We start from the raw sequence: 22211 nt of genomic DNA, 5'->3' as shown, positions 1-22211 counted from the left end.
CACATGCGTTTTCACATTTTTTCAACTAAAAGGTGCGTCAACGTTTCTAGGAGCTGAACATGTCCGCAGCAGCCTGGCTGAGGGAGACCTCGCCCGAAAAGTTCTTTGCGGACGTGGTTAGCCTCTCGTTCGTCCACGGCTTCCACTCGCTCTTCGAGATCACCTCCTGGGAGAAAGGGAACGAGACGCGCTACGCGATCGACGACCAGCCCTCGTTCGCGCAGTGGTTTCGCTGAAGAACGAGTGAGCAGCAAAGGACTAAGGCTTTACCTGAGCAGATTGTTGGACGCCATAGTCAGGGAAAGGCAACGTATCCGGCACCACCTTTCGACGAAATCATCGCACTCGACGGGGACAGATCGCGGAACCAGGACGACGAAGAACCGAAGCGGTCCAGGGTTGACGAAATCGTTTGCGGACGCTTCTCCGGGCCGACGTGGGTTGATGCGCTGAGCCGACACGCAACCTCGAAGAGAGTGAACGGCGCATCCCTGGAAACGCGTCACTTCGTTGCCGTCTGCGATGACCTGAAGAACGTCCTGGTCCAGACGACGTCGTTGGCAAGGCCGCTGTACCTGATGGTTCTTCTGATGGCTCACGTCGTCGTGTACGACTACCGACTTTCGGGTCCCCTGCGAACGACCGAGTTGCTCAGGGAATCGTGCTACCTGGAGGCGTCGGTGGTGTTCGATGGCGCCTGGCCAGCTCTGCTCACTCGACTGCTGTCAGTGTCCGAGAACTCGCGAAAGGCTATAGACGGCTACTTCGCGTCCATGCTCAAGGGTTCCAAGGCCGAGGTCCTCCACCGGGGCTGGATGACGCGAGCGGACGCGCTGACCACGGCCAGGATGCTAGAGAACGTGAGCATGCTGCGTTTTCCCGACGGAACGCTTTCGGAGCCTTGCGCTTGGAACAGCGATGCCAACGGCAGCTTGGCCATCACAGCCACGGACTTCATCGGGAACAAAGTCGCTCTCCAGCACAACGGCAGAGGCGACAACTGCGATCGCGGTTCGGGTAGTGCTTCTCCACTTGCTCGAAGGCACGGCGATGCGATTCGAGCGTAGCACCAAGACGCTGGTTGTTCCGCACGCGTTCGGCTGGCCTCCTCTGTACTACCCGCAGCTGCGCGAAGAGTACCTTGGAGTTCTGATGGCGAGACGACTTCTGCGCACTACGTTTGCGGGCCGCACCAGCGACAGCGGCGACCACACATGGAGCCAGGAGACACTGGCCAGGTAATCCCTGTTCGAGACTGCGAGCAAAATACGCGAGCTGACGGAAGCTCCGTTTTTCTTATCAATATATTCGTGTCGATGTAAGTAAACCTGGTGTTATACTAGTGATTACATCAACGATGCCCATATCATGCCCTTTTCTTGCGCCCCGTGTAAACATTCGTAAACTGAACTCACGAAATACCACCTGGGTATTTTTTCTACAGATTTATCGGAAATGAACTATCGCGGCCATATTTCTGTCTTCTAACCTGCACTACCAGATTCGCGCTGAACAACAATTTTATTTTACCAAGAATTCGTACTAATTACGGTAAACAAACTAACATTCACTTCTATTTCAATATGGAACGCTGTTCCAGTTATCATAAAAGCTGCAAGATCGTTACAGCAATTTAAGAAAGGGCTAAAGATGTACTTACTTCGCGCAGACTAACCAGAAGACTTACTGTTTCTTTTATTTAATGCTTTCTTTGTTGTTCGGCGCTTTTCTGATCCATACGAATAAACTGTTGTCTTACTTGCTTTTTTTATAATTTCTCTTGCTGCCACGTGAAAAGCTAAAATCATATTATTGTATGTAATCAATTGTGTATTTTGTTCTGCTAATGTTCTGTTTTTCGCTTGAATACTACCTTGTGCGACTGATGCGTCGAATTGTTAACTACAATAATTGTCTTTGTACAGGAGCACACGATACAGTCTCTGACTATGGGACCTCCTGCTGTATCCTAAATACTTGCAATGTTACCCAACTTTTAATGATAAAATTCTAACGCAGGCACATGAAGATCCAGGACTGCTACACCCGGCGGTCTGCCACGCTCCACGGCGAGCTGTCCGACTACCAGTTCGACCTGGCCTCGGCCGCCACCGACGCCGTCGGCGTGGCTTACTCCGAGAAGGTTCGGCTTGACCCCGCGCCCGTGGCCGGATCGTGGCAGCGCAGGAGAGCCACCAGCGCCCTGTTCTTCAAGAGGGCTTGCCTGGCGCTCTGCAAGTCCCCAAACGTCAAGGACGACGCCTACGAAACCGACGAGGCGACCCTGCACGCCGCCTGTCTTCTGGGCGTAGCCAGCGTGCCACGTTTCTTCGAAGTCTTCGCGTGTGCCAGGGGCGACCCCATGACGCGCTTGCGACAATGCTTCGAATACTGACGAGAATACGGTTCATTGTCGCGCGTTTGAATTTAATTTGATTTATTAGCGAAGATGCAAACGGTGCTTGCAAATGCACGAAACTCGCCGAGAACATTAGCATCATGCTAGTATCGATTTATATGTATGCAATAGCAGCCACACAGATAAAGAAATAGCGATGTCACTTTGTACTCGTGCAAGGAGGAACTACCCAGTATTGAATTGCTGTTCTATCCATTATTAATTGCATTTACATTCACTATGTTGATTTGTAGTTCTGCGATGTTTTAAATCTTAGTTGCTATCCGTATCCTTTTGCACTCGTGCGATAACTCGAGGTACCCCTGTCAGTTTCGGGTCCTCCTTTTGTACTAGGTCGATGTGCATTTTGTAATAAAGAAAATTGTGATAACTTGGGTAACCTTGAACTTTGAGACACTTGAACATTCAGTACTGGTCTCTGTAATGTTGATTATCAAACGTTTGTTCAAGCTGCCTTCCCATGATTGTAGACACGGGAACCTCTTTGTTTCGCTTACAAAACTCGCTATATTCTCGGACGAGAGCTGCCGCATCAAGGCTTGCTTTGTGAAAATGATCACAGAGTTGTAGATATATGGGACTGTTGCTGTGGGATCTTTTTAATTGCTAGACCATTTTTAACGTCACCTTTAGAATACAGTACGTTCTCCTCAATAATTTGTGTAAGACTACCACGCTTGCTTTATGTGTACGTGTGATCAGTGATTTTGTAGAGATGCCTTATCTATCGTGTGAGGACGTTTCGATAGTGTAGACAATCACTTTGTATTCTGGTAGTGGTCTTAGTTGCAGATGGCATGCGCGTGTTTCGCTTGCGTTATGAAATGCGTATCCACTTTCAACAAACGACACGAGATGCTGATTTACAAATTCGAACCAACTTGCTCAAGAAGTATCGTTATGACCTATAAACCTAGGTTGCGAAGCATCTCACTAAAGCTGTCTATGATGTGCGCTGGTACCTCCGCATCTAATCACCCCTCCCACCTCGCACTGCGCGCTCGTCTTATCCTCCAGCGCCCTCACGACGCACCTACAAGCACACACCAACACGGCGCGCATCGTCGGTCGTTTTCTTTTGATCACGCAACTTCACCCGAACACGCGTAGACCATGGTAGGATCTAATCGCACTTGCAGTTCACACGGAACGTCGCACCGACGCCGACGGCGAATTTTCGCCGAAATGTTGTAATTGCTGTCACGGTAATTAATGACGCATATAGTGTCTTTGTTGCACAGAATGGACATGTGGAATGAAGCAGTGTAAATATCTGTACGCGAAATTTCATTGTATGACAACCTATAGTCGGATGCAACTTTAGAAATCCGCGGCATTTCCTCCTCAAAGGCGGATGTACACAAGCATGCACCAATGGGCGCGCACTCCGGACTGACGTCTTGAGCTGGACTGCCGTTGTCCCCGCCTTCGGAGAACATTGCCGAGTGCATGAGCGGGACTATTTCTTTAGTCGCGGAGGCGATCGGCTGCCGCGCTTCGGCCGTCTGGGCAGGGTGGCTAGAATGGCCACCCTACCCAGACGGCCGAAACGCGGCATTCTAGCCACCCTAGTCTGGGCGGGGCCTCTCCGGACTTCTTAAGTTGTACCCGACTACGGTCGTCCTGCCTCTAGACCTTCATGTCACGTCGCGATTTTTAGTAACGAAGAGCCCATGCGAGTTCTACAATGCTTGCATGGCTGCAGAGCTTGTATGGCTGTGGCCGCCGTGAAGCACACGTTGTCAGCGGAAAACACGGAATAGTGGGCATGTGCCTCGGTTGTAGAAACATTATCAATTATCCTCATCATCATAAGCATAGCCAATCCCCAGCGTGGCGCCTCTGAGGAACGTGAGTATAACTTCGTAGCCCTTGATTTTCAAGAATTCCTTACCACACCTGCACGATTTCTCTCTCCTTTTCAGAATTATATGGAGAACATAAAATAATAAAAAAAACAATTATTAGTTTACGCTTTCATAATTTTGTTCACTTTTCAGGGCTTCTGTCATTTGGAGTTTCTGTGCTGGGACACTCGGAGAGGAATATGCGTGTTGCTGTGTAAAAATTTATATATAAATCGACTTGATTGTCCCATCAATCGCTAATAAATATTAGCTCATGGTCTATTCTCTCATAACGACTTTTCCCCCTTTGTTTTCTTTCATTTTGTTTTTGGGGTTAAATTAGTATTGTAATATTAATAGTCATTAGGAACAACTATTCAATCGAATCGGTGCCTTAATGTCTAGCATGAACTGGGATTTTTTAAAATCAATATTCATCCGCCCGACTCCACGAGTGAGCAGGTGTTGTACTTTCATCGTTGGCACATACCCAATGTAGGGTATTAGCCGAGTAGTGAGTGAGTGGGTACAACTATCAATGGATCATCGTCATCACCCACCCAGTGGGTTAATGACACTTTTCATAATCATCACTTTTGAAGAATATCATTGCCAGAAGCACCATCCTGCTGTTCGGCCTCTAACCGTCAGTTCCTGGTACCGTCACTAGCTCACGTTCTTGCTCGACTACCACCACAGGGTCCAGCGATAACCGTCTGCGCACAGGGCGGAATTCAGCAGCCGAGCGGTGAGGCACTGATTCTCTTGCAAACGACAACTTTTTTCCAATATATTCGGCTTCGTTGCATTTAAAGTCTTCTTCGTCCTCCTAATGGCAGGGGACATACCTACATCGTTTTACTATACCGTAAGGGATACTCGCGCAAATAAACAAAAAAATTGAATGTGACTGATAAAAGAATTTTGCTGAAACCGTCGAAGATGGTTGTCAACGTAAGCGAACGGTCAAACGCTTCGAGAAAGCCATGTTCGCTCGGTAAAGGAACGATGTGGCTGAGGGCCTGCGTCTGTCGCAGTGAGGATGTCCAGTTGGCGGTGTTTGCGCGATTCCGTCAAGAACGGCATCATCCATCAGCATCACTGCGGTATAGAGTGTGCCCCAGCTAACTATATCGCTAGAGTTTAAAAAATATGCCGCCGCGACCAAGTGCATGTTGCTGACTATTGCATGGAGTATATCGCACAATTTTTTGTGTTATGCTGCATTGCTTAATTAGGCGAGATCACTCTAGTAATCTTTAAAGCAACGAAGATGGGCGAAAGATTCCAATTAGAAAGCTGCAGATTGGTTTGCAAAACGTCCGATTGGACAGTTTCTAACTTCCTATTTATGAAGTATTAGTGTTTTTCTGCTTCCTGCGGATGCCCGCGAAATACAAAAAAAAGAAGAAAAACGCTTGACATACCCGCTTGCGCGCCGTAATTGCAGTGCTTCCAAGCGTACCGCGTACGAACGATATGCTTCACTCGCGGCGGCTCGTGCCAGCGATAAGCAGACACAGCGGCTGTCGCTTGTGCGAGGCATAGAGTTTCCTACAATACTTACTAGAGCGAACTCTGGCGCTAGTGTCTATGGGAGCTGCAATGCATGGCGCTTCAGTCAGCATGGGAATGATGGGTAGTACACGGATTTGTCTAAACTTCGTACTTTCGGCTCCGTTTGGCTGGGCGTCGCCTGCATCCGCTTTGTCGCAAGATGAAGTTCAGCAAACGTTCAACAGTTCCACTTCACCACTTAACTTTTTTAGGCTCACCAATTCAAATCTGGTCACGAAGTTCACAACGATCCATTCTTTTATCTGAAAGAAAACCAAAACACAGCAATAAATAAAGCCACAAGTGCGTTCGAAGCCCGCAAGTACAAAGACTAGGCAAATCCGTGTACTACCCATCATTCCCATGGTGGCTGAACGATCGCAGCGCCAGAGTTCCCTCTAGTTAATTTTAGGAAACTCTATGGTGCGAGGTTCGTCATCGCGCAGCCACCACCATCGTCGCTGTGCTGTCGCCTTCTAAGCCGCATCACACGTGGCCGGGGCACCCTGTGCATGAATGTATATGTATGAGCCAAGTGGCAATACATGTGTTGCTCCAGCGGCAACGCGACTGCTGTCCTCCTCTGCTGTATATATACGTATACGTCAACCCGCTATCAATGCGATGGTGACAGCGACGATCTTTATCGGAATGCCTTTTGAAATGAGCCGCCCACACATATCCACCTAACCTACTTAATTTAATTGGAACTTTGAGAAGATCACAGATCAGACCAAAATATTTGCACCTTTTAAGTGAAGTGCAGTCATGATGACTTCGGGTAGCAGCATAGGTCGGCAAATAAATTTGGAGCTCACTCAGATTCACTCATGAAATATAGTTTGCCCTTAGGGCTAACACGGACTCAGACTCAGCAAAATTTTCATCAATCGGATTCACTCGGACTCAGACTCACTAAAATTTTTCTCATCCGGACTCACTCGCACTCAAACTCACCCAAAATATTACTCATTCAGACTCAGACTCAGGCTCAACACTCTATCTGAGTCTGAGTGAGTAGACTCATGAGGCCGTTAGCGCATAATTAGCTTTTTCAACTATGGTGTCGACGCCAATATCTCGCATAAATAGTGCTCTACTTGGCGCCTTTTGATCCCGTACCTTCAAATATGAGTTATCAGTGGTTGCAATCCAGTAAGGACATTTTTATTTGAAAGATGACTCACACGAAATATTTTTATCAAGAACTACGTGTGAAAGAGGATGCGGAGGAAGGAGGTGCCACTAACAAACAAGGAAAACAAGATACGCTAACAAATTTTTCACGCAATCCATATGTTATCCAAGAAAAGCCAACTCTCTGTTTGACAAGGCTATACATGGTGAGCTAACACATTCGTCACCAAGCATTTTGATAGCTTTCGCGTCAATTTCCCGTGTGAGCTGATTGTAGCTGCGACCCAGGATGACACAGTTTTGGAAACAAGGTGCGCAACCACATCTGTTGCAGCGCACCGCAAGAAACCCACCAGCTGTAGAAAAATTCATAGCGTTGTGTATCACCTTATTGTAAGTCTCATGCAAACGTGGCCTTGAAGGAAAACCGCGGTGATGGCACGAAACGGTCCGGAGAATAATTTGACCTCTCGGGCGAGTCAAAGCGATGCAGAGTGGACAAAACATGACGCACATACGTAATCATGATTAGAGATGGACGCAGTCATAAAAAGGTCATTTGGTGATTAGTGGCGTTTAATTAGTGACAGTTCATCAGTTAATGTTAATCCGCTAGAGTTAACTAGTGATAGTTAATTAGTGATGTTAATTAGCGAACGTTCATTGGACCTCGACATATGGGTGGATGGTAAATTCACGTTCTGCGTGCGTCTTTAATGCAAAGCAAAGGTGCCAGGGCTTTCGCCTTCGAGTAGTCTTGGCGAATGCATAAGAGACGCGGCGATTTTTGTTTTTTACTCGTCTCTGCGTTGCTTACATAGCGTTAGCTCCACACGGAAAAAAAACAAAGAAGCATCCCAGTCAGATCTTGGATCTCTTAAGTGGGTGCATATGGAAAGTGCCGTGTATTTCGACGCCTCTAATCTTTATCTCTTCTTCTTTTTCTTGACTTTTTTTAGTTTGCTTTCATCACAATCTCGGGACGCAACAGCACTGACAGGTGAAAAGTCATGGCTAGCAGTGAAGGTGAGTGTGTCGTCAAGGCAGTTGCTGAGTTCCGCGCTACAGACTTCTAGCCACGTCAGGCGCCGGCGCAGTTTCGCGGCGACTGTCTTTTGTTCTGTTTTTTTCTCGTCTTGGCTCGTGCTAGCCCTGGCTTCCGTATCTACTACGTATACAGGATGTTTCAAGAAATCTGTCTTCAGAAGTGAGGAAAGAGATATTTCCAGGCTACCTTCATAATTACTTTTTTTTGTAGTGGCAGGCATCTTAAGACGATTAGAAGCATCAGTTACGATAGGAATAAGAAATTAGGCTAATTAAGCTTTTAATTAGTGGAGACAGGCGGTCGGGTCAAATGAGAAAATTGCAGCCCTTCCTACGAAGAGCCTGCTGCCGCTTTTAGATTTCACAAAAGCAGCTGATAATTAGGAAATCTGGCATTTCGTTGGCAAAACCAAAACTCGGAAGAGCGCAACTGCGCCATGGTACCAACCATCGATAGACTTGGCTTCGTGGTTTTGCGAGTTTCGTTTGCGATTACAGCACGTGTGGCGCACGTACGTTAACATATGCAGGATAACCGATACCACTGTAATTACCGCCGTGAACTGTGACGTCATTCTGGTCGTTTGCTAGTTGCGTTCATCGGAGCTTCGGTTTTTCCGGTGAATCTTTTTGAATTTCATTGTTCCGCAATAATTACCAGAGGCCGACTTCAAAATCTCAAAGCGGCAATGGGCTTTTCGCAGGAAGGACAGCGATTCTCTCATTTGACCCGACCGCCTGTCTCCGCTCATTGAAAAGTTAATTTAATTTATTTTATTAGGGCCGTAAATGATGTGTCTAGTCATGTTAAGGCGTCTCCCACCACAGAAAACGGCAAGTACGGAGGCAGCGAGCAAATATTTCACTTCCCTTATTTTTGATGATTTTCGGACACATTTCTTGAAACACCCTGTATAAGGCGTGGTCCAAATTATTTCGCTGGTGTGAAACCTGTAGGAGTCTCGAGACGTCATCAAGGTGTTTCAGTTCATAGTGTGATTAGTGTTTGTTTGCTGTCATAATAACAAAAAATTGTGGGAAGCTTGCACTAAGTCGCGCAAAGCTTGGCACAGCGAAGCACGGGCCCGTCGCCGCTCGTCGACCGGCACGTCTAGCTTCGAGATGCGCGGCTTCCTCCTCGGGAGTACGCAGCCAGGCTATAGGTTGCGCGTGATGTCTCCGTCGGTGGGCGTCGCTTAGCTACTGCGCATGCGCGGCTTGGCCAGGTGGCGCGGTATCTGGTCGCTAGACGACGTGACGCTTGCTTCCTCTATCTTCTTTCTCTCTCTTTCATTTATCTTCTCTCTGTCTCTCTTTTTCTTTGTGTATTTAATTCTGTCTTTCTCATTATTTCTGTACTACGCTTTAATCTCTCCCCTCCTCCTCACCATCGCATCTCTCCTTCACCCGCCTACTTCCCTTTCCCACTCCCTTGCTACACTATACTATACAAGGCTATGCTATGCTCTGCTAGCGTGCCTGGATAGCCGAGTGCACATGGTTAGGATGCTCGCTTTCGGATCGAGGGTATACGCGGGTTCGAATACCACCCCGTGAAGATTTTTTTTCAACAAGAATTTTTCTCTTTATATCTTTCTTTCCGCCTCTCTGTTTCTCTCTCTCTCTCTCTCTCTCTCTCTCTCTCTCTCTCTCTCTCTCTCTCTCTCTCTCTCTCTATGTACTCGTTCTCAGGGTTATTACAACTCACGCGGTGGCAGTGAGTAGTGAAATATGCCCAAATTCTGTGGCACATACCACGGTTCACGATGATGGTAGTTTTCGGGCACGGTCACACACATTACGCCGAGCTAGAACAGCTTAATAATAATAATAATAATAATAATAATAATAATAATAATAATAATAATAATAATAATAATAATAATAATAATAATAATAATATCTGGGGCTTACGTGTCAAAACCACGATATGATTATGGGGCACGCCGTAGCGGAGGGCTCCGGAAATATCGACCACCTGGATATTTTTTAAAACTGAACGTAAATCTACGCACACGGGCCTCTAGCATTCCGCCTCCATCGAAATGCGACTGCCGCAGCCGGAATCGAACCCGCGACTTTCGGGTCAGCGGCCGAGCACTGTAACCACTGTACCACCGCGGCGGCAGCCTGTAAAAAATTAAGGCAACATCGCCCTAGTGGTGCCAAGCCTGAAGGAAGAGCGAAGCTCGGCAGCATTCTTTGTTTCTCTTCAGTTTTCTCTTGCTTTCCTCCTCTCTTTGTTTTTGTATTTTCCAGTTTTCTCTGTGTTTTTTTCTCTCTTTATGTCTATTGATTTCTATTTGTCATCCTATTTTTTCCCTTTCTTTCTCTCTCTTTCTATTTCTCGCTTGCTTCCTCTTTTTTCGATTTTTGTATTTGTTTGTTGTAGCATATCGGCGCGAGCGCGCTCAGTATCTTACAGATGGCTAGGCTATATGTGGTTTTGCCTGCGTTACGCCAAGCTGCGACGACGACAGCCTACGATCACAGCCTAAGACAGCCCGGCCCCCTAAGATGCTCCGCACTCAAAAGAAAACGTTAAGGCATGCAGCTGATTGATGCAGCATTAGTGTTTCATACATGTGTCGTGTACCTGCTCCGGCAAAGCAAATTAACTTTTTTTTTCTTCGTTTACATGCAGAGACGAAAGAACTACCTCGCCAACATTCGTCATCAGAACTCGAAGGTAAGCGAGTTCCGTAAAATACTTTGCACGTGTACGTCAATATTAGCAGCTCATAATATGGAAATCAAATCGATATTCGCGAAGTAAATTTGACCTGTGCGGATGCTTCCTAGCCTGAAATTGACCTCTATAGCTGTGCTTGATTCGCATTTAATTATAGAGCAGGTAGCGCAAAAATTACGGGGACACAAGAAAGCAACATAATGAATGATGAATTCTTACAAACTCGCCCAGATTTCCGTTCTTGCATTTAATTCTTAAAATTCCCCTATTACAATGCGAAAGCTGAAATGAAGTGTTGTGCTGGGGTACAATTCAGATGTGATGTATATTAACGCATGACGTTCTGTGTGGGAAAACAGCTAACGATGTGTGTTATTAATTTGGTAGTTTCGTGTATGATAATTTAGTGTTCATAATGACGGTTTATCAAAGCGTACGATAATGTAAACACAATGCATGCGCCTTTGCCGCTGTATTTGCCAATACATGGGCGAAGGACTCCGTCAAGCCAGCTTTGAATGGCTTCGCCTGCCATCACATGTTTTGCGATAAACACTGTAAATCAAAGTCAGAATCAAACCAATCAAATATGAAAGACAGCGAACCAGTACAACGGAGTTCTCGCACCATCTTGGAGGCACAGGGGCTTGTTTTGCCACAGCTACAAAATTTATCCAAGACTCAGTGAACACCTCATTATATCCAGTGCGATGCTCTTGCTATATCCGATCCTTTTCACGTGCTTCATTAGTACATTTATACCATCGAGTAAATAGGAAGCATGCTCATGCATACTGCACCATATACCGTTGTCTGGCTGCGCGTTCCAGCGTCCAAAATAGGCAGCATTGCTGTCTGTTCCGTGGTTCTTTACTTCACACCAAGCGTGTGCTGCCATGCGTCACCGTCACCCTTCGCCACCATCGCACGAAAGTCGTTGCGGAATATCTTTTTAACTGAAGGGACCATAAAGTTTCAAGTTTACAAGTTTGTTCACATAATCACAAAATACAATTCATATATGAAGGTGCAACATTTTCAGGAGGAGACCCAAAAGTAAGAACTGTGTGAGGGCCTCCAATCAGAATTAGAGAAAACAGCTTTAGTAAACAGAGAAATGGATTGCTTATACAGGATTGGATTGGCTATACATACACATATATAAAAAAAATAAAACATTACATAGAGGAACACCAATAGACAACGCAAAAACTGAATAATAGACTAATTAATGTGATGACCGCAGGTACCATTTCAACGGTGATATTTTTAAGTCAGGGTTATGAGTGTTCCAAACAGAAATTCCACTGAAATAGGTTGTTTGTTTACCATAATTCGTAGCAACTTTTGGTAGTAGAAAGTTATTTGACAGAGCAAACGTAGTTGAATACTTATTAGTAAAGCGATGAATTGGAAAGGCATCAATAGAAACTCGACGGTTGACGACTTTACACAGCAGGACCATCAGGCTAGCTTTATATGTGCAAACAACAGGTACACCCAATTTTAGAAATATTGGGCTTAGATGATGAACGAAGTGATGTTATAATTTAGAGTGAAACATTAAACCAGTTTAGACAGATTATTGTTTCTATTGTCCGTAATTTCGTCATTACAGGTTAATAGACGATGAAATGATGGGCAAAGTTTAATGCGTGAAACTTCAGCCCGTGAACGTGAGAGTGACGCCGCGAGTTTCGAAGTCTTTTTCCGTATTTTCGCAGTTCAATTAAGTTTCCTGAAACTTACTATATTAAGACTTTGCGTCCCTCAAAACGATATGTAATTTTCAGAGTGACAAACAATTACGTAGGACCTATCAGAGGGCGTCAAAATATGACGTCACGGCGAGCTGGCGTGGGAACTTCAAGGCGACATCGCCGCCTGTATTTTTTCGTCGCGCGTTTTCTCGCGGTAAGAGTGGTGCTTTGGGCATTGTGAAATTGTAACTTCATAATACGTGAAAAGTCGTTTCTTTCATTAGCGTCCCTTCAAAGCCTTTCCGTAAAAAAATTCATCGCAGTAAAAACACGTGCGAGACCGACATAACTCCACAAAAGTTCAGAAGCAACGCTTATAACAATGTTCTCATGGAGCGTACGAAGAGGCATTCGGGCGCTTGTTTCCCTCGAAATTTTGCACTGTAGTTGGCAAAAAATTAAGTGTACAAATATTTATTTTTCGTTCAGTGTTGGAGAAGTCAGCAATTGCTCGCAAAGAATCGGAGCGCGATCTGTCACGTGAGTACTACCGCTTTGCACTTTCCAGAGCTCATTTTAGGCCCCTCTGACGTTACACATGCGAGGGAAACAGAAAATTGCCCGTTGCTTTCAACTTCTTGCAGGCAAATGCAATGCTCTCACAACATTGGAGCTTAAGACAAAATATTTAAGGCTGCCCGTGGCAGATTAAACCATTGTAATGCCTGCATTGTATTGTTGGAAAAGGCTGAATTTAGTCGTAATAAAGCAAAACGTATAATTGACTACTTGACAAACATTCGTTAAGTATTACTTGGCGGGACATATACTGCAATTTTACGAACTGTAGCCCTTACTTTTCTAGGCATATGCACTTGGAACAAATGATTAGGATGGGATTAGTTTCGATATAAGAGCCATAATGCTAAAGGTAAAAAACAGTGTTGCCGGACCTACTTCCTTTCACAAAATGAAGGTATTTGCATTAAAGGGGCCACGACACCCACTTTTCGATCACAAACAAGCTGGCGAGGTTTTAACAGATTTGGTGGAGATCTTATATAATTCAATATTTTTATTTTTTAAAATGCGAACGGCCTGGGAGTCGGGCAGCACCGGCACACTCGCAAGCCATGCCGTAACAAGCTGCTTGCTGTGCGAGCGCCTTCATTCCGGCGAACGATTTTGCTCTGTTGTAAGCTGCGCGTGCAATCGAGCTATTTCATATTTGCTCAGCTTGGCATTGAAATTGATTTATTTGCGACGGCTGAAATTTTGATAGAAGACGACGGCTATATAGACGACGGATAGAAGCGCATGACGTCACACACGCCGTGGCAAAATGGCAGTCGCCGGCGGCGGGCGGGTTTTATAGCCGGCGACTTCTAGGGTTTATTTTGCACTGAAATGCTTCTTTACAGCTCATATTTCATATATGTGTACGCACAATATATCCGCCTATTTTTCGCTGAAAACCGCCAATTCTTGGGTCCTGCGTCATAGCCCCTTTAAAACGCACAAAAGTTACTTTAACGCCGGTGCATTGTGTCGTACACAACGGGAATTAGTATTATTTAGCAGTATTGTCATAGCATAATAGTATTGCTTAGTATCGTATCTAGTATTACAATATTATAACTACTATTAGTATTAGTACAATGACAATTGTTACACAATGGACACCCAGTGACATTCCCTGTTCAGCGACTTCTCTTTACAGTGGAAATTAATATCTTGACACTGATACCATCCTGGGAACTTGTCAAAAAAAATAAAAGACTTGCGAATACGCAGATTAGAATTCCGACATTTGAGCAAGTGTGCTAAGATAATTAAACAACCAATCAGAAAAAAGGCTGCGCAGATTGCACAGAGTCGCGCAATGCTGGGGCACAGCAGGGCCGGTGGCACATGCGCATTCACACTGCGATGCACGTAGTTGTAGTTCACGTGATCACATTTTAAATAGAGTATTGGCTAGGCATCGATCAGGTTCGATTGGGTGTGTCTGTTTCGTTCTGCCTCCATTTCTTCCTTTACTTCTTTCTCTGTTTTTCTGCCTGCCTTGATCTGTTTTCTCTATGTCTTTATTGTGTCTTCCTGCGTCTTTCTCTCTCTATTTCTCTTTCTCTGCACTCGTTCTTTCGGCCATCAGAGTTGGCGTCGCATCCCACGCCGCAAGAATCGGCGCAGCGGGAGAGCGCGCGTGTCCGCTGGGAGCGAAGCAAGCGATGACGATGACGATAGTTGCTTTCATGCCTACTGGACAAACGGCGGGCAAAACAGCTATGCCGTAAAAATCGCTCATTCGTCGCTTATACACTTCAATTTCTGGAGCCTAAGGTGCTTCGATCACTGCAGCTATAGGTCTAGAATTGTCGATGCTGATCATCATTATCATGTTAGCGCTTATATACGGGAAACTTGATCGACTCATTAATTCACAGCGTCAGAAGACCAGGCCCATGTGAGCCGTAAGGAATCGGACAAGGGCATGTCACGTGAGTGTCTTTCTTCGTGGATTGACTGATAAACCAGCGTTGAAGAAGACAGCGCAGAATAGTAATAATTGGTGGATGTTTTACGTGCCAAAACCAGAATATGAATATCAGAGAAGCCGTGTTGTAGGATTTCAACCATATAGGGTTCTCTTACGTGCACCTAAGTTTAAGTACACGGCCCTCTATAGCGTTTTCGCCTCCGTCGAAAATGTAGCCGCCGCACAGAAAGGAATATGATAGGGGGTAACGTTAAGGGACAAGAAGAAAGAGAGGATCATGAAACAAATGCGTGTTAAGGACATCGTAGTTTAAAAAAAAAAGAAATGGGCATTGTAGGACATGTAGACAGAAGGCGAGATAACCTCACAGACTGCATTCCAAGAGAAGGCAAACGCGCGAAGGGAGGGAGACAAAGTTGGGTGAGTAGATTAAATTAAGAAGTTCGCGTGGCCGAAGCAAGCGCAGGACCGGGTTAAATGGAGGAACATGGAAAAGGCATTTCCCCTGCAGTGGGCGTAGTCGGGCTGATTATTATTGTTATGACGATATCCTGCGATTGACCTGTCTGGCTGTTCCTTGCTGTCTCAGCTTTTCTCGCTTGTTCCTTTTTTAAAGCGACAGCGTTAAAGAGCCTATTTCGCAGAAACTCCGGTGTCGGCGTCGTTTGTTGTGAGCGAGAAATCATCTCGTCCGTGACCAAAAAATCGAGAAAGATACAAATAAAATAAATAATAAAAAAGCTTAGGTTCCACTGAGAATCGAACCCACGCCATCTGCGTGGCAAGCAGGTCTTCTACCATAGAGCCACGTTATTGCTTGAAACTGCTTCAGAAAAAAACTACATGAATGTCATGTAGTGGAAGGCGTCTCCTTAACCCATGTAATATTGCGTGGAAGAAGCGTAGAATCGCGCCAGGCGTCAAAACATGAGACTTGCGAAACGAGTGAGTGTTTTAAAAGCCCACCCATTACAAAGCGCTCAGGACATTGTCACCAGGTCGTGACGTCGACGAAGGCAGCAGTCGGCGTGTCCAAGGTGAAACTCTTTATTTGGCCGAACTTGTGGCCGGGAAACGGAAAGTCAAGTGCAGCGATACACACTACACAATGATAGCGGCGAACAGAGCGTCGGCCGTCGATAACCTGCTATGCGGTAAGGCGCGCCAGCATTTATACATGCGGCATCGAACATTCGAGCCTTATCGCTGGTGGCCGCATTAGTTCGAGAATAATCTCAACTGTTCGCGTTTGCGCGCTCAAGCCTATAAGAAGATTCTAAGATAATCTGAAAGGTTCCCAGACATTAGGGCGCGGCTTGCGCAAGGCGGCGGCTACGCGTGCAATGGACTAGTGACATAAACAATAAACATAACAAAAAGAAGCGCGCGTGGCAGTATATTTTGAAACGGCCAATGTTACGCGCACAGTCGAATTCGTTTCCTTACGGCACGGCTGAGGCATGGACCGAGAACAAAGCGAGGCGGTCAATTGAGAAGGCGATGTGCACGGGGCCCGATTAAGCTATCGCATTCTACTCTTGAAGGCGAAGCTCAAGCGTCCTCCAAGATTTTCATTCATTCATTCATTCATTCATTCATTTTGTTTCTTTTTTAGAGGAACAAGAAATGGAGCAAAAGCAAAAGGCTTAGAAGCCTGACAAAGGGCCCTAGCTTGCTCGAAACACAATGCGGCAGACAGGCCATCACGCACAGTTCGTAAAAGGAAAAAGAAAAAAAAAAAACGAAAGAGAAAGACAGAGAAAGATGCATATTCAAAACTGATATAACGCATCTAATATTAAAGCATTATTAGAGATGCACATATATGCACCAATACCACACTAATAATATGACAAATACTCGTGATACACTAGATCTAATTGCTCATCGCACATAAAGCAAAACAAACAAATATACACGAACCATGAAACAGGATTGATCCCTCCGCGATAGGAATCGGTATAACACGAAAGTAAAACGCTTCTTTACAGAAGTATTGAATGTTTACTGTACATTGATATGAGAGAGCTTGCACGTATAATGGTGTTTGGCAGCTAGAGCACCGTTTAGCGTGGATGCACCCACGTTGACACTTGGTGGCACATCTCCATCCCGACGACTGACGTCCATGATGAATGATTAAACGAACCTTTGTGGCAGCTGTAGTAGTTAACGGTGAGAGCGTAACCAGAGAAAGCGGTCTGACAGCCAGAGAAGCGTCGCTGATTGCACGCAAAACTAAAGCTAAGGTCGCCATACCGCCACATGTTAAACAGTTATTGAACACCACGGCGGGACTAGAGGGAAATGCAGCGCGCGTCATCCTCTATCCAGGCCGCATTTTTTCTCGGGGCGAGCGTACGCGGGGATATATACGCGGTGGTACAGCCAGGCATGACAGCCAGGCGAGGCAGGCGTGCGTCGCAGAGCTATTTTTATGGATGGATGTCATGAGCGAGTCCGAGGCTTGCTTCGCGGTTGCCACTTCGCGGTGTGTTAAGGCGTTGACAAAATTGCACGGCTCCTGTTGGAAACGCGCCGAATGGGACGGACGCGCAGCAACGACGCGTTGTAGGAGCTAATCGCGGAAGCCATGGTCATAATGTATTACTTCGCTTGACCGCTCCTAGATGGCGCCACCACCACGCCGACCAGGGGCACTGTAAGAGGAATGCGAGATATAAAAGGCGCGTTTGTAAAACCTGCAGTGTGTGTGACCGTGGCGCAGTGGCTAGCGCGCCTGGCATCTGTTGTCGCGGACTTAGAGGTCGTGGGCTCGACTCCTGTTGATGGACCTTTCTTTCAAGTTTTTCTTTGCAGTCTGATCGTGTGCATTTCTTCGACGTCATTTCCGTTACGGAAATGCATCATTCAAGTCTCGGTGGACCCCGGCATAAAACACTTTCATGTTAAAAATGACAAGTGCTAACTCGCCCAGCAGGCAACGTTATTGATCGGGCTCCGCGCGACTAACTGAATCGTCGTTCGATGACCAGACTACTTATACACAGCTCACAAGGATTTTTATCCCAAATGACAATACTAAGTAAAGTTCTTTCTTGAGAGACGCACACTAAAGGGCCGCTGACACAAGTGCGTAGTTCTATTTCAACGGCTTTTAAGCGGCTCTCGTTAGTTTATCTTGATGTTTGTGCATCAGCGTAAATTTATATAGGGAATGCCAGCAACCACCGCTAGCTGCAATGATGAGCGAGTTTACCGAAAAAGGGTGTTTCAGCTTCACTAACGTGAAACCTGTGGAGGGGCGAAGCATGCAATGTGCGCCGGTGATTCCCACAGCAAAATCACTGCTTATGGGCAATGAGAGACAGAAGAAAGATTAGACACAGAGACCCCCAGTCCGCTTTTAGTTAACGTGCACGTTGCGAATGTTAAACTACGCACAGGAGAAATCTCCCACCGGCACTACACTGCAGGTAAAGATCCACTGCCTATACATACGGGGTGGCCGGTGAACGGTTGTGTAGCGCGAGCAGTCGGTTTTTTCATTCAAGAAACTCGCTAGCAGACGCAGCCTGCGCCGGCGTTGTCTCTCGCGGGCGAGGGCGCGTTCTCGTTCCTTGCGAGCTGCAGTTCAGCGTTCATCGCAGAAAGAGCGTTTCCATAGTCAACACGCGCCGTTCGCTCTCTCTCGCCACACGGCGGGCGCTGAGGCGGTGGCGCCCGACGCAAGACAAGCAGAACGGACGTGCGACTGCACGGCAAGTCAGGGTGGGACACAATTCACTCCAGAGAAAACTCGGCTACTCGCGTCGCGCGCGCAATCTTATCAGTACAGTATAAAATTATCTCGAACTTTCCCGAGCATTGTTGCGCGATCTGCACCAAGCGCTGGCAATTTTTTTTCTTGTGTGGGTTAAGTCCACCCTCAAAAAATAAAGAAGTGTGGGATGTCTATTCTAACAAAGGACAACTGCCGACATAAAAAATGCGGCAAGCTTGCACTAAGTTGTGCAAAGCTTGGAACAGCGAAGCTGGTTGATCTTCAGCTCGTCGTGCTGCAGCACGGAAACCACGACGCCGGCGGCGATTGGATCCAGCGTGCTTGGCCGAATAAGCGACAGCCAAGAGAGGGCAACGGGCGGATCCGGAATACGCGCAGCGCTTGCCACTCGTTGTCTTGAAATCACTGTCACTGAGCCACGGTGTAAGAAACTGTGGCGGTTGCTATGGTTTTTAACAAGGTGTGGGTTCGAGCTAGTTGGTACTCCATGATCACTACTTCTTGCGCAAAATTTTTTCTAAGACGACGGACGAAACAGACACGGACGGGCGCAAGAAGCCCGTTCGTGTCTGTTTGCGCCCGTCCGTGTCTGTTTCGTCCGTCGTCTTAGAAAAAATTTTGCGCAAGAAGTAGTGATCGAGGGGTTGCTATGGCGACGGTTCGGCGGCGGCTTGGCTATTTTTAGCACAGGTGGCGCGCAGCTGTGGCGGTTGCTATGGCAACGGCGCAGCAGGGTTTTTTCGTTAACGGACGTCTTACTGCCAGCTTTAACAGCTTCGCTGTTAAAAACGAACAACTGTTTTCTCTAGTGTTGTTCTCTATTGTCTCTAGTGTAGTTCCTCTAATGCTGCATGTCCACTTTTCTGAGATCTCTACATAATTTCGGATCAATATGAGAACCGAATTCACAAAAATTGTAAGGTTTTATGTAAACTTAGATAAAATGAAGCGTGCACGGAATCCAGTCAGACAAGAGTCACAAGGATATTACCACTTTATTATTAAAAAAAATAGATAGGTAACCTCGCTTACTATGTAACACACGCTATGGTATCAGTTTATTATTTACTCAATGGTTTGTACCAAAGCTATAAACACGTGGCCTGTGCCGTACGCGCGGCTTTCTGACCCGTTGGGACGCAGTCGCAGCTGCAGCAGCAAACAAAGTGATGAACTCTTTCGCATGGACATTGCGCCATGCTTGCTGGTTTATCAATACAGTCAAACCTGGTTGAAACTAAGCCCTTCTCTCGCCGTTCGCTATGAAAATAGCTTCTTTATATACGAGAATTCGCTATAAATGTATACTTGTGAGACTTTAAATGGCAAGAATATGCTTCAATTACTTCGTTATAATCAATAATTCGTTATATCTAGATCAGACTGCATGCCTGTCTTCACTCATTCTTACCACGTCACCACTATCTCGCGAGCGAAAACACGCTGACGGTCTTTCGGAAACCACGAAACCAATGGAAACATTCTTTTTCAATATAAGCATAACTATTGAGACCCACGTGTTGAAATCAAGATTTTATTTCCACATTAGGAGCGACAATTGTTTATTTGTTTTACTGAACACGTCGTTGCGATATTGTTTTTTAAAGATGCGACAAGTTGTCGCGGCAAGCGTTCAGGTGAAGATTTGTCGGGTGAGTATTTCTAGTTTTTTTTTTTTTTAATGCGAATGCATTTCTTAGTCGGGCTATGTAAGGCATCCGGCGTTGTCCGCGCGCCTCTCCGCTCTCACTCCCTCTCCCATAGCAACAGCTGCGGGCGCGCGCGCTTATCCTCGCCCCTAGCAACCGGAGCAGTTGGTGCGGGCGGAGTAGCGGAGAGTGAGTGGAGAGGAGGAGCGCGCTCTGGCGTGTGAGGGTGCTCGCTTCGTGGGAGCTCGGCGGAGCTCCCGCGTGTGTGGAGAGAGTGTAGGAGAGGGTAGGTGCACTGCTTCGCCGCTCCTTCTCTCGCCGTTCGCTCTCTCTCCTCCCTGCGCCACCGCCTCATTGCAGGGCGTTTGAAACGCGTTTGTAGCGTTTGTGCTGCCTTGGCAGCCTGAAAACAGCGCGTTCTAAACGCGTTTGTGCTGCATTGAAGGCGGTCACTTGGAGACACTTGAAGGCGGTCAAAAGGGTCATTGGGCATTGAAGGCGGTCAAAAGGGAGACACTTGAGCGCGTCGATGTGTCCAGCTTTACGCCATTAAAATTACTACGCCGTGTACTCTCGGCGCAAGAAATGCATTCGCATTTCCTCACGATTCCCTTCGGGGAGGTGGGGGCATTTTTTTCTTCGTAAAATTTCTGAAATCAGTTGGCTTTCATTGGCTGTATAGCATAAAAAAAAAGAGTCCACAGTCTGCACTGATTGTGGCGACTGACTGTGGCGACGAAAAAATAAAACCTAGGCGTCATAAGCACTACGCGCACCTAAAAGATTCCCGCATAAGATCGCAATGCGCGATTAAGATATTGATGCACCTGGATTCAATAATAGACTGGTAAAAGCGCATACCGTAGTTTACTGTAAAAAGCAAAATATAAACTTGCGCAAATTTCAGAAACCAAGCTAAGCCTTACGCATACGTGTATGAAGTATGTTGACTACGCCTTACGCTTACATGTAAGCCTTTTATTTTATTGTCAGCTATCTAGGAATAATCCCAGAGTTATTTTAAAGGTCGACGTATATCCCGCTTGACGTAGTCAGTTTTTTGCATTTTTTTTTTCAGAACGAAGAAATGTGTATTTGGAACAGCTTAAAGCACTGTACATTCGACCTTCTTTCAGCGTCGTAGGAAAGACGCATGCAAGCGAAGCTTGGCGTGAGCAGGAGTGATGTGTCGTCGCTTAATTGCCACGCAAGACGGCTGTGCGTTCTAAAGCTTCGTAGTGGCAAGTGTCAATCAATCAATCGATACTTACATGAATCCTTGATTTCTTGCACGGCACATTGTTCCTTCCCGTACAGAGGCACATGTTCTCTGTTCGGGGCCTCGATCATCCCTTCGGTCACCGCTGTCGCATGAACAACGCTGAAGCCGATGCTTATCCGGCTTTCCTAACTCGTTTCACATTTCAATGAACGAGTTGACTCACGACGTAATAAAGCCTGGAAAAACGGCTTTCGGCAAACGTGACATTCGTTCCAGCGGAATGCAGGTAACACACGCAGGACCAAACCCGATAACATTTTAGGGGGGCGTATAGCAGAATACTGACTTTTTCAAACGTGCTTCTCTGCTCGGCGTGAGCGCCCCCTCTTTTTTTTTTTTTCGTGGGGCACTAATAAAGAGGCAACGTAATAATACCACAGTAAGAGGCAATCTGCTTTTCTTTGTGCATCAGATCTGTTTAAAGTTACCTAGGAATAATATTCTGTTTCAGTAAAATAAACTTTTCGTGTTCTTCACTTCGTGCCCCCTTTGCACCCCCCTGCCGACGCCCATGGTCCTCTCTTCTGTTCCCTCTTGTTGTTTGCGCACTCTTAATCATGTCGTACCAGCACGCCCAATGGTATACAGTCTTCTATCCCTATGCACATTACAGCTGCCAACGTGGATAAAACTGAC

At 46.3% G+C, this 22211-nt stretch overlaps 1 long non-coding RNA gene across 2 annotated transcripts in view; it reads right to left on the bottom strand.

Annotated features, from left to right (window-relative positions):
* The window catches only part of LOC125759599 (uncharacterized), a 77014-nt gene extending 55332 nt beyond the window's left edge, over positions 1 to 21682 (bottom strand). For both annotated transcript variants that reach the window (XR_007417227.1, XR_007417228.1), the window contains exon 1: positions 21565 to 21682. This is a non-coding gene — a long non-coding RNA (uncharacterized LOC125759599). The remainder of the gene's footprint in view (positions 1 to 21564) is intronic.
* Positions 21683 to 22211: the final 529 nt, after the last annotated feature.

The sequence above is a fragment of the Rhipicephalus sanguineus genome, chromosome 8, assembly GCF_013339695.2.
Source record: "Rhipicephalus sanguineus isolate Rsan-2018 chromosome 8, BIME_Rsan_1.4, whole genome shotgun sequence".
Lineage (NCBI taxonomy): Eukaryota > Metazoa > Arthropoda > Arachnida > Ixodida > Ixodidae > Rhipicephalus > Rhipicephalus sanguineus.
Note: the sequence above shows the minus strand (reverse complement) of the source record. Positions and strands in the feature narration are given on the sequence as shown.